Below are 11,938 nucleotides of genomic sequence, written 5' to 3' on the forward strand. Positions count from 1 at the left end.
CCAAGCAGAAAGCTCCAAGCAGCAGGAACCCTTGGAATCAAGCATTTGGCACTCTACTAGGGAATCAGCCATTCAGAACAAGGTTCTCCCTTGGTATCTAGGAGGTCTAAGATGATGAGTCTGGTCCCTGGAAAAATGCAGACCCTCCTCACAGTAGGGTTCTTAAGCAAGTGGAACTAGCAGAGAGGTCCAGCTGTCTGGAAGGGCCAATGTGGGAGGGAGGTGGTGATGAAGTAAAACAAAAGGAAAGCCAGGGTCCATCGCAGCCAAGGAGCCAGACCTCCAGCAGCCCAACAAATTCCCAGATCTAGAATCTCAAGAGGTCTCTGGGACAAGAGATGTGTAGGAAAGGCAGGAAAAGGGCTTCAGAGACAGCAGCTCAATAGAGTCAAGGAAGGTGGGTAATGATAGCAAAGAAAAACTGAGAAAGAAGAGGCAGGTTTGTCAGGCTGGATGGCAGGAAAACTGAGACGAATATAAGGCATCATCCTTGTTAGCCTTTGGAAGATGTAGTAGCTGTCCCAGCAGCTAAGGGCAAAGGGAAGCAGAAGAACCAGCTTGTGCAAAGACCCAGAAGTATCAAAAATATGATGATTTCTTTGGTTTGGCCCAGACGAATCCTTGCTGTTGATGCTGATGGCTACCTCCACAGGAATTGCAAAACGCAAGGGAGAGACTGGTAGAAGGTAAGGCTGGATATTCTGACAGAGCAGGATCAAGAAGAGCCTCTTAGGACAAGCCAGAGATTTTGGACCTTATCCATTAAAAAGTAAGGCATACAGCCATACCTATAACAGTTATTTGCTGAACACCTACTGTGTGCTGGGCACTAATCAAGGCGATGCGGACACAGTGGTGAACAAGGCCAACAACAATCCTAGAATTCATGCTCTAATAACCCTGTTCTTTGCACGCCGGCTGTGGAAATTAGGGATTGCGTGTTTCTCCTACCTCTTGAGGGCAGAGGTTGGGTCTTCTTCTCTACTATATCCTGAAGGCTCAGCTAAGTCTCCTCCCCTAGTGTGTTTCCAATAAGTATTTATTGTGGGAATGAATGTTTACTGTATTTTCTAAAAATCTTATTTAAAAGTAAAAGTGCAACATGATCAGATTTACATTTTGTATACCATTTTGGCAGCTGGGTGGGGGCAGCTGGAATGAACCCAAGCTAGAGACAAAGAGTTCTCAACAAAGAGGTGGTCACTGTAATTAGGCAACAGATAACAGAGGACTAGGCTAAAGGAACAGGGGTAGAGGTGGAGGTAGTTTTAATCCCCTGGCCAATCAATTCTCTCACAGCTCACTCAGCCTTCACAGACCTTGCATTTCTCTCATCAAACCACTGCAGCCTCCCTTGAACCCTCATTGGCTTCTGTTTTCACTCTAAACCCCTGTATGATTTACTTTCACCCTGGGACAGCCCAGTTTTCAAGGTCATATGCAACAAAAGACAGCTGGTCACCTCCAGGGTGACCCTGGGCACGGCCAGGGGGCAGTCGTAATGCTGCAGAGCGTGGTGGTGACACATGAGGTCACTGGGACTTTAAATCAGTGCTGATGAATTTCCTTTGCTGCTGAGAGAAAGCGCACCAGAAACATCCTTGCTGTTGATGCTGATGGTTACCTCGGCAGGAATTCACGGTCCCTGACCTGCATGGAAATGCGCTATGGATTACCAAGCACTTGGCCTCCAATATTTTCAATGGTTCTGATCCTAAGTATTTACCACAAGATTCAGGACATTTCTGTGTAGCTCCTAAGATCTCAAGTGATTAAGACAGAAGAGCATCTCTGATTCATACTTGTAACAAAATCTGTGTCTGATGCATAGAATGGCTCAAAAGCATATGAACCCAATAATAACACTTTTGTACAGCACTTTAGAGTTTACCAAAGCCCTTATACAGCTTATTTGCATCTTTCAGTAACCCCCGTGGGCAAGGTAAAGCTGATATTATTACTCCCATTTTGTATATGAGAAAACTAAGGCTTGGAGAGGATCGGACTGACCCAAAGTCATATGAAGTACAGGTTACAGAGCAGAAATTCCAATGCAGGTTTCACTCCACATTCAAGCCTCCATCCATCAGACCTCCAACTCCAGCAAGCACTAGGGTTTATAACAATCATGAGTTAACGTCTCTGCCCCAGTCCTCGCTGAGGCTAGTCCTTTCCTTGCTGCTTTTTCTCATAAGACAATGACTCAGACTATGAGTCTAGAGAGTGCTACCAGGTCTCTGTCAGACCCAACTACCACTTAACGACAGCCACAACCAGGGCGCAGGGCCACATGCTGATCAGAATTGCTCAGAGAGGAAGCTGCTGGTGCCCGAGGCTAGCAAGGAGAAGCAGGAGGGCTCTGAGAGCCAGATTCAAGTCCCTGGTCTGCCATGCACTGTGTAACCTTGAGTTTGCTTTCTCTTGGAACTTCAGTTTCCTCAGTTTCCTCACCCACAGAGTAAGGGCAGCATCTGCTCTACCCACTTCCCAGGGGTCAGAGCCAGTAATGGTATCTTTCCTCTCCCATTTCCAGGCAGTTACCAGCCTGTGCTGGATGCATCTACAGAGTAAAGCAAACTAGTCCCTCCCTGGAGGCCCCCCTCACTAACCTCATCACACCAGCAGACAATTCGGCTTTCAATGTAAACGGTAGATTTAAGCCACCCAGCAGGAGCACTCACACTTCTGCTGATTATTTGCTTTGTACAGAGCCTGGCCCTAATTATACAAAGATAAATAAGACAGTGTGGGCCCTCACAGAACTCAAGGTTTGGTGTAGCGATGGACATATTAATAAGTACTGTATTACTAATAAATACAGCATTATAGCATCGGGCAGCCACTTTGTCTTTTCTTTGTGAATTATTGGCGCCTTATACTATACATGGCCTGTAGTAGGATGCAGTAAACATTTATTGAATAAATAAATAAAACTAAGATAAAACATGATGACAAAGGGCACACACACTTTAATGAAAGCATTGCTTTTCTCCACCTGAAAACTCCCATCTTCAGCGAGGGTTGGGGAGAGGGTATAGCTCAGTGGTAGAGTGCATGCTTAGTATGCATGAGGTCCTGGGGATTGAACCCAGGACCTCCATCAAAGATAAATAAATAACCCTAATTACCTCCCCCTCAAAAAAACAAGAAAAACCTGGGGGGAAAAAACCTTCCATCTTCACAGATCCCTTTTTTCTTTACTCCTGTGCCAAAACAGAAAGCATCCTTCCTTCTTGTCACAACTAACCCCTTCCCAGTGATTTCCCTCTCTCTCACCGCCTCAGCAGCCTTGCTCCAGCTATCCCCTCCCTCTCTCTGCCTCTCTCTAATCCTTTCTTTCTGCCTTCTGACACACCCCCGTCTTCTTGAGCTTACAAAACTAACTCGAATAGAGCTCTCCTTTCAAGTTCCTGAGCTTGTTCTCATCCACCTTTGACCACAGAATCTCCCGAAAGGGTCGTTCACACCTGCAGCCTGTATTTTCCTCACCCTTTCATTCACCCTATGTCTTCGCAGCAGCTTCCTCCGAAGCTTCCCTCAGAAGTGTCACCACGCCTCCCCAACACCAAGTTCCGCGGTCTCGTCCCAGTCTCCAAGCTCCCTGGCCTCCCTGCTGAAATCCCCTCGGCTCCTGAGACACTGCGGCTCCTAGCTTGCTCTCTCCCTCTCTTGTCAATATTGGGTCTTTATCTGCCTGCTCTTCCTCTGCTTTCCTCTTAATGCAAGTTCTTGCCAATTTTTCCCTGTTACTTTACATTAGCTCCCTTGAGAACTAATTTAATGTCAAAGCTTCCAATTCAGGAAGCCTTTCCAGTCACCACCTCCCACCCCAACCACCCCCCATCCCCACCCCGTAGAATCCAGCAGAACCATAGGGACTGAAAATGCAAGAAAGAAAAGGTCCCCGAGGACAGGGGAAGGGATGAGATCAACAGAGTTTCAATGTCAGACTCTCTCTTACAGCCTCTGCCACATTCTGCTTGTCCTGCAATGAACTTATCTTAGCCCTGCCACCAGCTCACAAGCTCCTAATCGAGGCTCGGTCCCACTCTTCTCTGCTCCCCTCACTCAGTTAACGGAGTGCTCGGACAGATGGGCACACATAAGCATCTGCCGGATAAAAGAAGAAAAACCAAAGATGAATATGCAATTGGTAAATTGTGAGGCACTAAAGGACTACAAGCTTCACCATCAACAGACTTCCTAAGAAACTTTCGGGTTGTCGGAACACATTCCAGGGTCAGCGCCTGTCTGTTCTCTGGCTCTGCAGGACACCTGATGCCCAAGTGCCTGAGAACCCAGAAATGCCTATTCTGGACCTGGCCTGGGATTGAGAAGCACAGAAGAGCCGCACCCTCCAAAGCCATCTCCTCCCCATGGATTCAGTCAGGAAACATCCACTCAGCACCTGTGAGGTGCCGGGAGCTACTCTAGACACTGGGAACACAGCTTTGAACAAGATGACAAGGCCCTGGCCCTCCTGGATCTTATATTTCAGTGAGAAGAGGTTATAAATACAAATAAATAAGAAAACAGAAGGTGGCAAATAAGGGCTTCTGCATCAGCTCTTTTACCAGCTCTTTCATACAAGACAGACCTGGCTGGTGGCTCTTTCTCTCTTCCGAGTGTTCACACAGACAAATCCAGGCCCCTGCTTTGAGGTTTTTCTGTGTTTTTCTCCTCCTGTTAGGCCAGCAGCTACAGCACAGATGTGCTAGCTTTTCTAATCTCCAACGAAACTGTGTCTGGGTGAACACGGCCAGCGACTTGGGGAGGCCTCTGAAGCCACTACACCTAGACGGTTTGGGCAACCTGGGCGCCGTGGCCTCACAGACCTCGAGCCCCTCTAAGAAGAGCGACGGGCTGCAGATTACTCACCAGAGAGCTACTTGGGGATGCTTTTTCAGGTTGTGTTCAATTTGGCTTTCAGAGCCCTCCGGACTCAGCTGATTGCTGGTGGTAGATTTCTGTGTTATTTAGGGCACCGAAGTCCCACAGTCTTGACACAAGCTTAAAATTAGAAATGCATTAAATATAGGAAAGGAGGAAGGTCATTCAGGAAAGGCAGCCTTCCGAGGGAGCTGCAGGACGAAGGCGCCCTGGAAACTTCCAGGTTCATTAATGGGTTTTACACAGCATTCAAGTGGTATTTCTCCTTCAGAAATAACACTGTGGAAAGCGTAGGGGACTGGCTCAAACCTCAGCTAACATAGCCGAGTGAGTGACTCTGCAAACTAAAAATAGCTTCTTTCCCACTCATTCTGACAGATTTCACTTAGACCCCGTGCACAGGTTGATCCTCCAACAAACAGTTTTAGTCCTACAGCAAAATGAGGGCTGGTGGCATTTGGGCTTGACAATTACCCAATCCCCGGTTCAACTCTTGTTTATTTCCACATCTCCTGTTCCTGCGCCAATTCCTGCGGGAGTGCACACACATGCACCTGTACACTTAGCTCCCCGACTGGGATTCGGGGCTCCTCAATCAATCGTGGGCAGAATTTAAACCAGGAACATGACTCAGGACCATGGCTGCAGACTGAGCCCAGAGCAAGGCTCTCTGAAACACTGGGAAGCAGTCTGTTCACCTCAAGGCTTCTCCTAATTCCCAGCTAGCCTCTCTGGACCTAAGTTTCCTCAATTATAAACTGAGGATAATCGTTCCTATTCTTGCCTATTTCACAGCATCATGCTGGAACATATCCGACAGGTATTTTCCTTTAGACAGCACTCCTATCAGAAGGCTGGATGGCAGTGATGCGGCAGGCACGGCAGACAGCCAGACTGCAAAACTAGGCTGGACCACTGGAAGGGGCAGGCATCCTGACTGTATCAGGATCTACAAGCAGATCCACATTCATGGCTTTAGTTCATGTTGTTCCCTCTGCCTGGAATGTCCTTCTCCTTTTGCTTAACTCCTACTCATTTTTAAGAACCCAGTTCAAGCATTTCTTTCTGTTAACGTCTTTAGAATAAATCATTCCATTTTCACTGCTCCCTTGGTATTTCACACATACCTCTAATATCACTTTTCACCCTACATGGTAAGGAATTTATTTAGGTACCTGGAAGTTCTTTGAGGGCAAAGACATGTAATCTTTATCTTTGTATCCACCTCCCCACCGACCACCACTGTGTGGTCGACACAGGGATATGGCAGGTGTCAACCAATCTTCACTAGGTTGACTACAGAGTGGGCAAGAGCTGATAACCAAAAAGGGACTAAACCCAAGAGACACGCACACAGGTGGAACAATACACACAGAGCCAGCAGAGGGGGTAGCGGGAGGGGTATCCAGGAAAGTAGAGTCGCCAAGGCCTGCCTGCTTCTGCTCCTGCTCCCAGCAATAAGGTCACAGCCACAGGGATGGGAGTCAAAGCTGAACTGCAAGTCCTGGGAGGACCAGGTAAGAGCATCATACTAAGTCCCAATGACCTAAACTGGAACAGGAGGCCCTAGGGATGAGGAACAAGGGCAGAGAACAGAGCCAAAGTGAAGAGGCAGAGCAAGGCTCAAGCAGTACTGAAGCCTGGAACTTCTAGATCAGTTAACGTTTCCAGGTCTGCCAAAGTGGAAGCCAGCAGCTAGGAGTTGGGTGACCCTGGCTATCATACCAAGGGACTCCATAGGCAGGAGTCATTACAAATTTAAGTAGTGATCATTTCCATAAAATATGAATCAGAGATGGAAGTGAATCTTCAATCTATAAGAAACTTTAGGAATCACCTGGTCTACCATTCCCCAACCTACATATCAGGGAACTAAGGGTACAGGAGGAAAGGGGCTTGCCCGAGTTCACCCAGTTGGAGCAGAACCAAGGCTAGAACTCAGGTCTTCTGACTCCCAACCCAGACCCCTGTCTCCTCAGAGGCTGTTGACCTTCAGTCAAGCAGGTCTCCACGGTTCCACTAAAAACACTAGGTACCCTGCTCCAGCTGCTTTAGAATCCCGGGGAAGCCCCACTGCACCCACCAAGTGAGCACAGACACTTCTGCCTGACTGTGAAGTACAGACTTCCACCTTTGGGCAGAGTTTAGAGCCAGTGCTCCATAGGAAACGGGCAGGGAGTAGCCCCACCTGGAGCCTGGAAGCCAAAAGCTGCTGTGGCGTATGTTTGCTGTCAGGAAGCAAAAAAACCTGTTCCCACATACCCTGCCCTGACGTGTGCCTGGGGGGTTAATCCCGACCACTGTGCTCCCCCTGGAATTTTCCAAGAGTGGCTAGAGAGGCCCAGTAGCTGAGGCAAAGCTGACAGTACACAAAACACAGTCTTGAGTGCTGTAAGAAAACTGAATAAAGGGCCTCCTGATCTAAAACCTCAAAGTCTTTCTCAGACTAGAGATGAGACATGGCTCAGAAGAAAAGAGCTAAGACTCTCAGGGAGTCAGAGACCCTGACTCCAGAGCTTTTATACAGGTGAAGGCACTTATGCAACGTTGCTTCATCTGCACACAAAGCATGCGAGCTTCAAGTTCTCAGTCCAAGCCCCAGCCCCACTGTTTACCTACTGTGTGATCTGGGGTTGAAGACTTACTCAGTAGTCGCCTTATACTTAAGGCAGTGCTTATAACACCTGTGCCCAGGTCTGTTGTGAAGATGAAATAATGCATGTAAAGCATTTAGAACACTGCCTGGCCCATAATAACCACTAAGCAACATTGTGTTTATTTGCTTTCTTTTGTTCATAGAAGGGGGTAGTCACAGAAAGCTCTGCCTAACTGTGCTTTCCCTCCTGTTTGACTTGTCTCTCTGGACCCTTCTGGGCAGACATCCTACCTGAGGCCCCAGGTAGGATGACATATCATTTCTCCTTCTGCTTATCCCTGGACATAGAAGAAGACAACTGTTCAGTTATGGGCCACACTCAGATCCTTGAAGGTCAGGAATTATCAGCTTAGTTCAAGCCTATTGCTATCTCCCAGGTGTCTGTGCACCTCCCTGGCCCAGCCCCTGCTAGGGTATTACCTGGTTTACTGTGGCTCTTGTCTTTTCCAAGTGAACCTACCCCTACCAGCTTATAGCCGCGCACTGGCCTAGCTCTGGGCCTCCAGACAATAGATGCCTGACAGGCCAGACCTAGACATCAACAGTAGAGAGAATTCCCAGACCCAGTGCAGCAACAGGAAACAGCCTGGAGTCTGAGCCTGCGGTGAGACCGTGAGTACACACACCAGCACCAGCACTGGCACCGCAGAGGCGGGGGCAGAGATGGAAGGGAGAGTGAAATGAAGCTGCCACAGGCTGGGGGCTCAGGCCGACTCCTCGAGTTGCCCTGGTCAGAAGCTAAATAAAGTCATGCCAACGTCAGGCTCTTCAGCTATATGATTGCCCAGGGCCAGGGCTGTCACAGTGCTGCGCAGCGTGGCCACCACAGGGCACTCAGAGGCTCCAAAGGGAAAGAAGAGAAACGATCCAACAGTTACTGAGTGCCTGGTGAGTGCCAAGAGCTTTGGCATAATCCTCATCAATGACCTTCTGCGACTGGTCTGATTATCCTCATCTTGCCGATAAAATCAGAGACTCAGGAAAATCCATGGAGCCTCCGTGCCTCTGGTATGCTTCCTGACCACTAAGTCTTAACTGTTCTGGCAAAGACAAAGGAAAGCTAAAGAGTCTAAAGCACCATGTACCAAGCTCTCAGCACCTCCACTCGCTAAGCAGACAGTACCGGCTTAAGCACTGCATTCCTGCATTTACTGCCAGTGGAGTCAACTGCTTTCAAACAGAATCTAGAGAAACACAGCAAAAGCCATGAGGGCACTCGTAGCTTTTGCCCCCGCAATTTCATCCCCAAGATTGTGCCTTAGAGAAACAGTTCAACAGGGTATTCACTGCAATATTTACCAGAGGAACAAAAAAAAGGGAAATGATCTAAATGGCCAATAGTCACAGAATGTTTTGGAAACTCCCAGAACCTTCAGGTCATACAACATTATACAGCCACTCTAAATGATCTTCAAAGACCAAGAAGAAACAAAGGAAAGTATTTGTGATAAAATAAATGAAGATTTGATATAAAACATTATAAATGCCATCACTCTAACTGTGTAAAGTATGTATGTGCATATGCAAAAGAGGAACGTAGTTGTATTAGCGTGTTAAGATTACGGGTGGTTCCCAAAGTAATAAAATATCTGGGAATAAATCTAACCAAGGAGGCGAAAGAATTATACACAGAAAACTATAAACCATTGATGAAGGAAATTAAAGAAGACTTTAAAAAATGGAAAGATATTCCATGCTCTTGGATTGGAAGAATCAATATTGTTAAAATGGTCACGCTGCCCAAGGCAATCTACAGATTTAATGCAATCCTTATCCAATTACCCAGGACATATTTCACAGAACTAGAACAAATCATAATAAAATTTATATGGAACCATCAAAGACCTAGAATTGCTAAAGCATTACTGAAGAGAAAGAAAGAGGCTGGAGGAATAACTCTCCCAGACTTCAGACAATACTATAGAGCTACAGTCATCAAGACAGCATGGTATTGGTACCAAAACAGGCATATAGACCAATGGAACAGAATAGAGAGCCCAGAAATGAACCCACAAACTTTTGGTCAACTCATCTTCGACAAAGGAGGCAAGAATATGCAATGGAATAAAGACAGTCTCTTCAGCAAATGGTGTTGGGAAAACTGGACAGCAGCATGTAAAACAATGAAGCTAGAACACTCCCTTACACCATATACAAAAATCAACTCAAAGTGGATTAAAGACTTAAACATAAGACAAGATACAATAAACCTCCTAGAGGAAAACATAGGCAAAACATTATCTGACATACATTTCAAAAATTTTCTCCTAGAAGAAATAAAAGCAAGAATAAACAAATGGGACCTAATGAAACTTACAAGCTTCTGCAGAGCAAAGGAAACCAGAAATAAAACAAGAAGAAAACCTACGGAATGGGAGAAAATTTTTGCTAGTGAAACCGACAAAGGCTTGATCTCCAAAATATAAGCAGCTCATACGACTCAATAAGGAAAAAATTAACAACCCAATCCAAAAATGGGCAGAAGACCTAAACAAGCAACTCTCCAAGGAAGACATACAAATGATCAAAAAGCACATGAAAAAATGTTCAATATCACTAATTATCAGAGAAATGCAAATCAAAACTACAATGAGGTATCACCTCACAACAGTCAGAATGGCCGTCATTCAAAAATCCACAAATGACAAATGCTGGAGAGGCTGTGGAGAAAGGGGAACCCTCCTACACTGCTGGTGGGAATGCAGTTTGGTGCAGCCACTATGGAAAACAGTGTGGAGATTCCTCAAAAGACTAGGAATAGACTTACCATATGACCCAGGAATCCCACTCCTGGGCTTGTACCCAGAAGGAAATCTACTTCAGGACGACACCTGCACCCCAATGTTCATAGCAGCACTATTTACAATAGCCAAAACATGGAAACAGCCTAAATGTCCATCAACAGGTGACTGGATAAAGAAGATGTGGTATATTTATACAATGGAATTCTATTCAGCCATAAAAACCGACAACATAATGCCATTTGCAGCAACATGGATTATCCTGGAGAATGTCATTCTAAGTGAAGTAAGCCAGAAAGAGAAAGAAAAATACCATATGAGATTGCTCATATGTGGAATCTAAGAAACAAAAACAAAGCATAAATACAGGACAGAAATAGACTCATGGACAGAGAATACAGACTTGTGGTTACCGGGGGGGGGGGGGGTAGAGGGTGGGAAGGGATAGACTGGGATTTCAAAATTATAGAATAGATAAACAAGATTACACTGTATAGCACAGGGAAATATACACAAAACGTTATGATAAATCACAGAGAAAAAAATGTGACAATGAGTGTGTATATGTCCATGAATGACTGAAAAATTGTGCTGAACACTGGAATTTGACACAACACTGTAAAATGATTATGAATCAATAAAAAATGTAAAAAAAAAAAAGATTACGGGTGGTTTTATTATTACTATTATTATTACCATGTCTAATCCTTGTGGTGGTGTTCAGTGCCTTTACAATTAAAGAAAAAGAGGGAGAGATAGACAGACAGACTTAACCCAGCACTAAGGAAAGGCCCAAGAGGACCAGGGCTGGGATGTGAAGCAGAAATTGAGAACCGCCCTACATACCCAGAAGGAGGAGGCCAGGCAGGCCTGGGGGAAAGGGAAGCCCTCTAGGTATGGAGAGGGTTGTAATTAGTCTGATGCTAATTACAGAAGTCTCACTAGCTTATTAATTTTTTGGACAGACTGAATGAAGACTGAATTCCTTCATTAAGCCAACTTGGGTTCAGAGGCACATTTCCTGAGTGGCCATACTCATTCTTCTCAAAAACCTAGCCTTTTCTCTTTTTAAGGACAGCAGTAAAGCAAAATTTAGTAACAGAAATACACACCCTGGAGAAATTAAGATTCCTGCCTTCAATGCAGAAATTCAAGACATTTCAGGGAACTAAAGGGGCTTAAATAAGCAACCAAACTACAATGTTTTCTACGCTGGGAAATATAAACAGAAGTGCAAAATACTCAGCTCGGTATTAAAGGCCCCTCTGATCAGGTTCAACCCATCTTCCTGATATTACCTCATATTCGCCCTCATACATCCTGTGCTCCAGACGAATGGAACCACCACTGTTCCCCAAACACCTTCTTCACTTTCCTACCCCCGACTCTGCTCCAGCTGCTGTGCCTATCTGAAAGTCCTCGCCTCCCTTACAGTGGGACTCCTACTCAAGTCTCACCCCTCCTTTAAGGCACAGCTCAAAGCCGTGTCCCTCTGGAAGCCCAACCCAATCCCTGTACCCTGAACTCATCTCTCGCTCTTTGAAGTGGACCCATAGGCCCCAGAATCTCTGAAAGAGTCACACACAGTCTGCCTTGTGGCACAGGTATCCAGGTAACTGCCTTTTCTACCAGATTAAAGCACAAGCAACTT

General features: G+C 45.9%; 1 protein-coding gene across 4 annotated transcripts in view; it reads right to left on the reverse strand.

Annotated features, from left to right (window-relative positions):
* The window catches only part of SERGEF (secretion regulating guanine nucleotide exchange factor), a 202,368-nt gene that overhangs the window by 141,556 nt on the left and 48,874 nt on the right, over window positions 1–11,938 (reverse strand). The gene's annotated exons all lie outside the window — the stretch shown is intronic.

Source organism: Vicugna pacos, chromosome 10, assembly GCF_048564905.1.
Source record: "Vicugna pacos chromosome 10, VicPac4, whole genome shotgun sequence".
Taxonomy (NCBI): Eukaryota; Metazoa; Chordata; class Mammalia; order Artiodactyla; family Camelidae; genus Vicugna; species Vicugna pacos.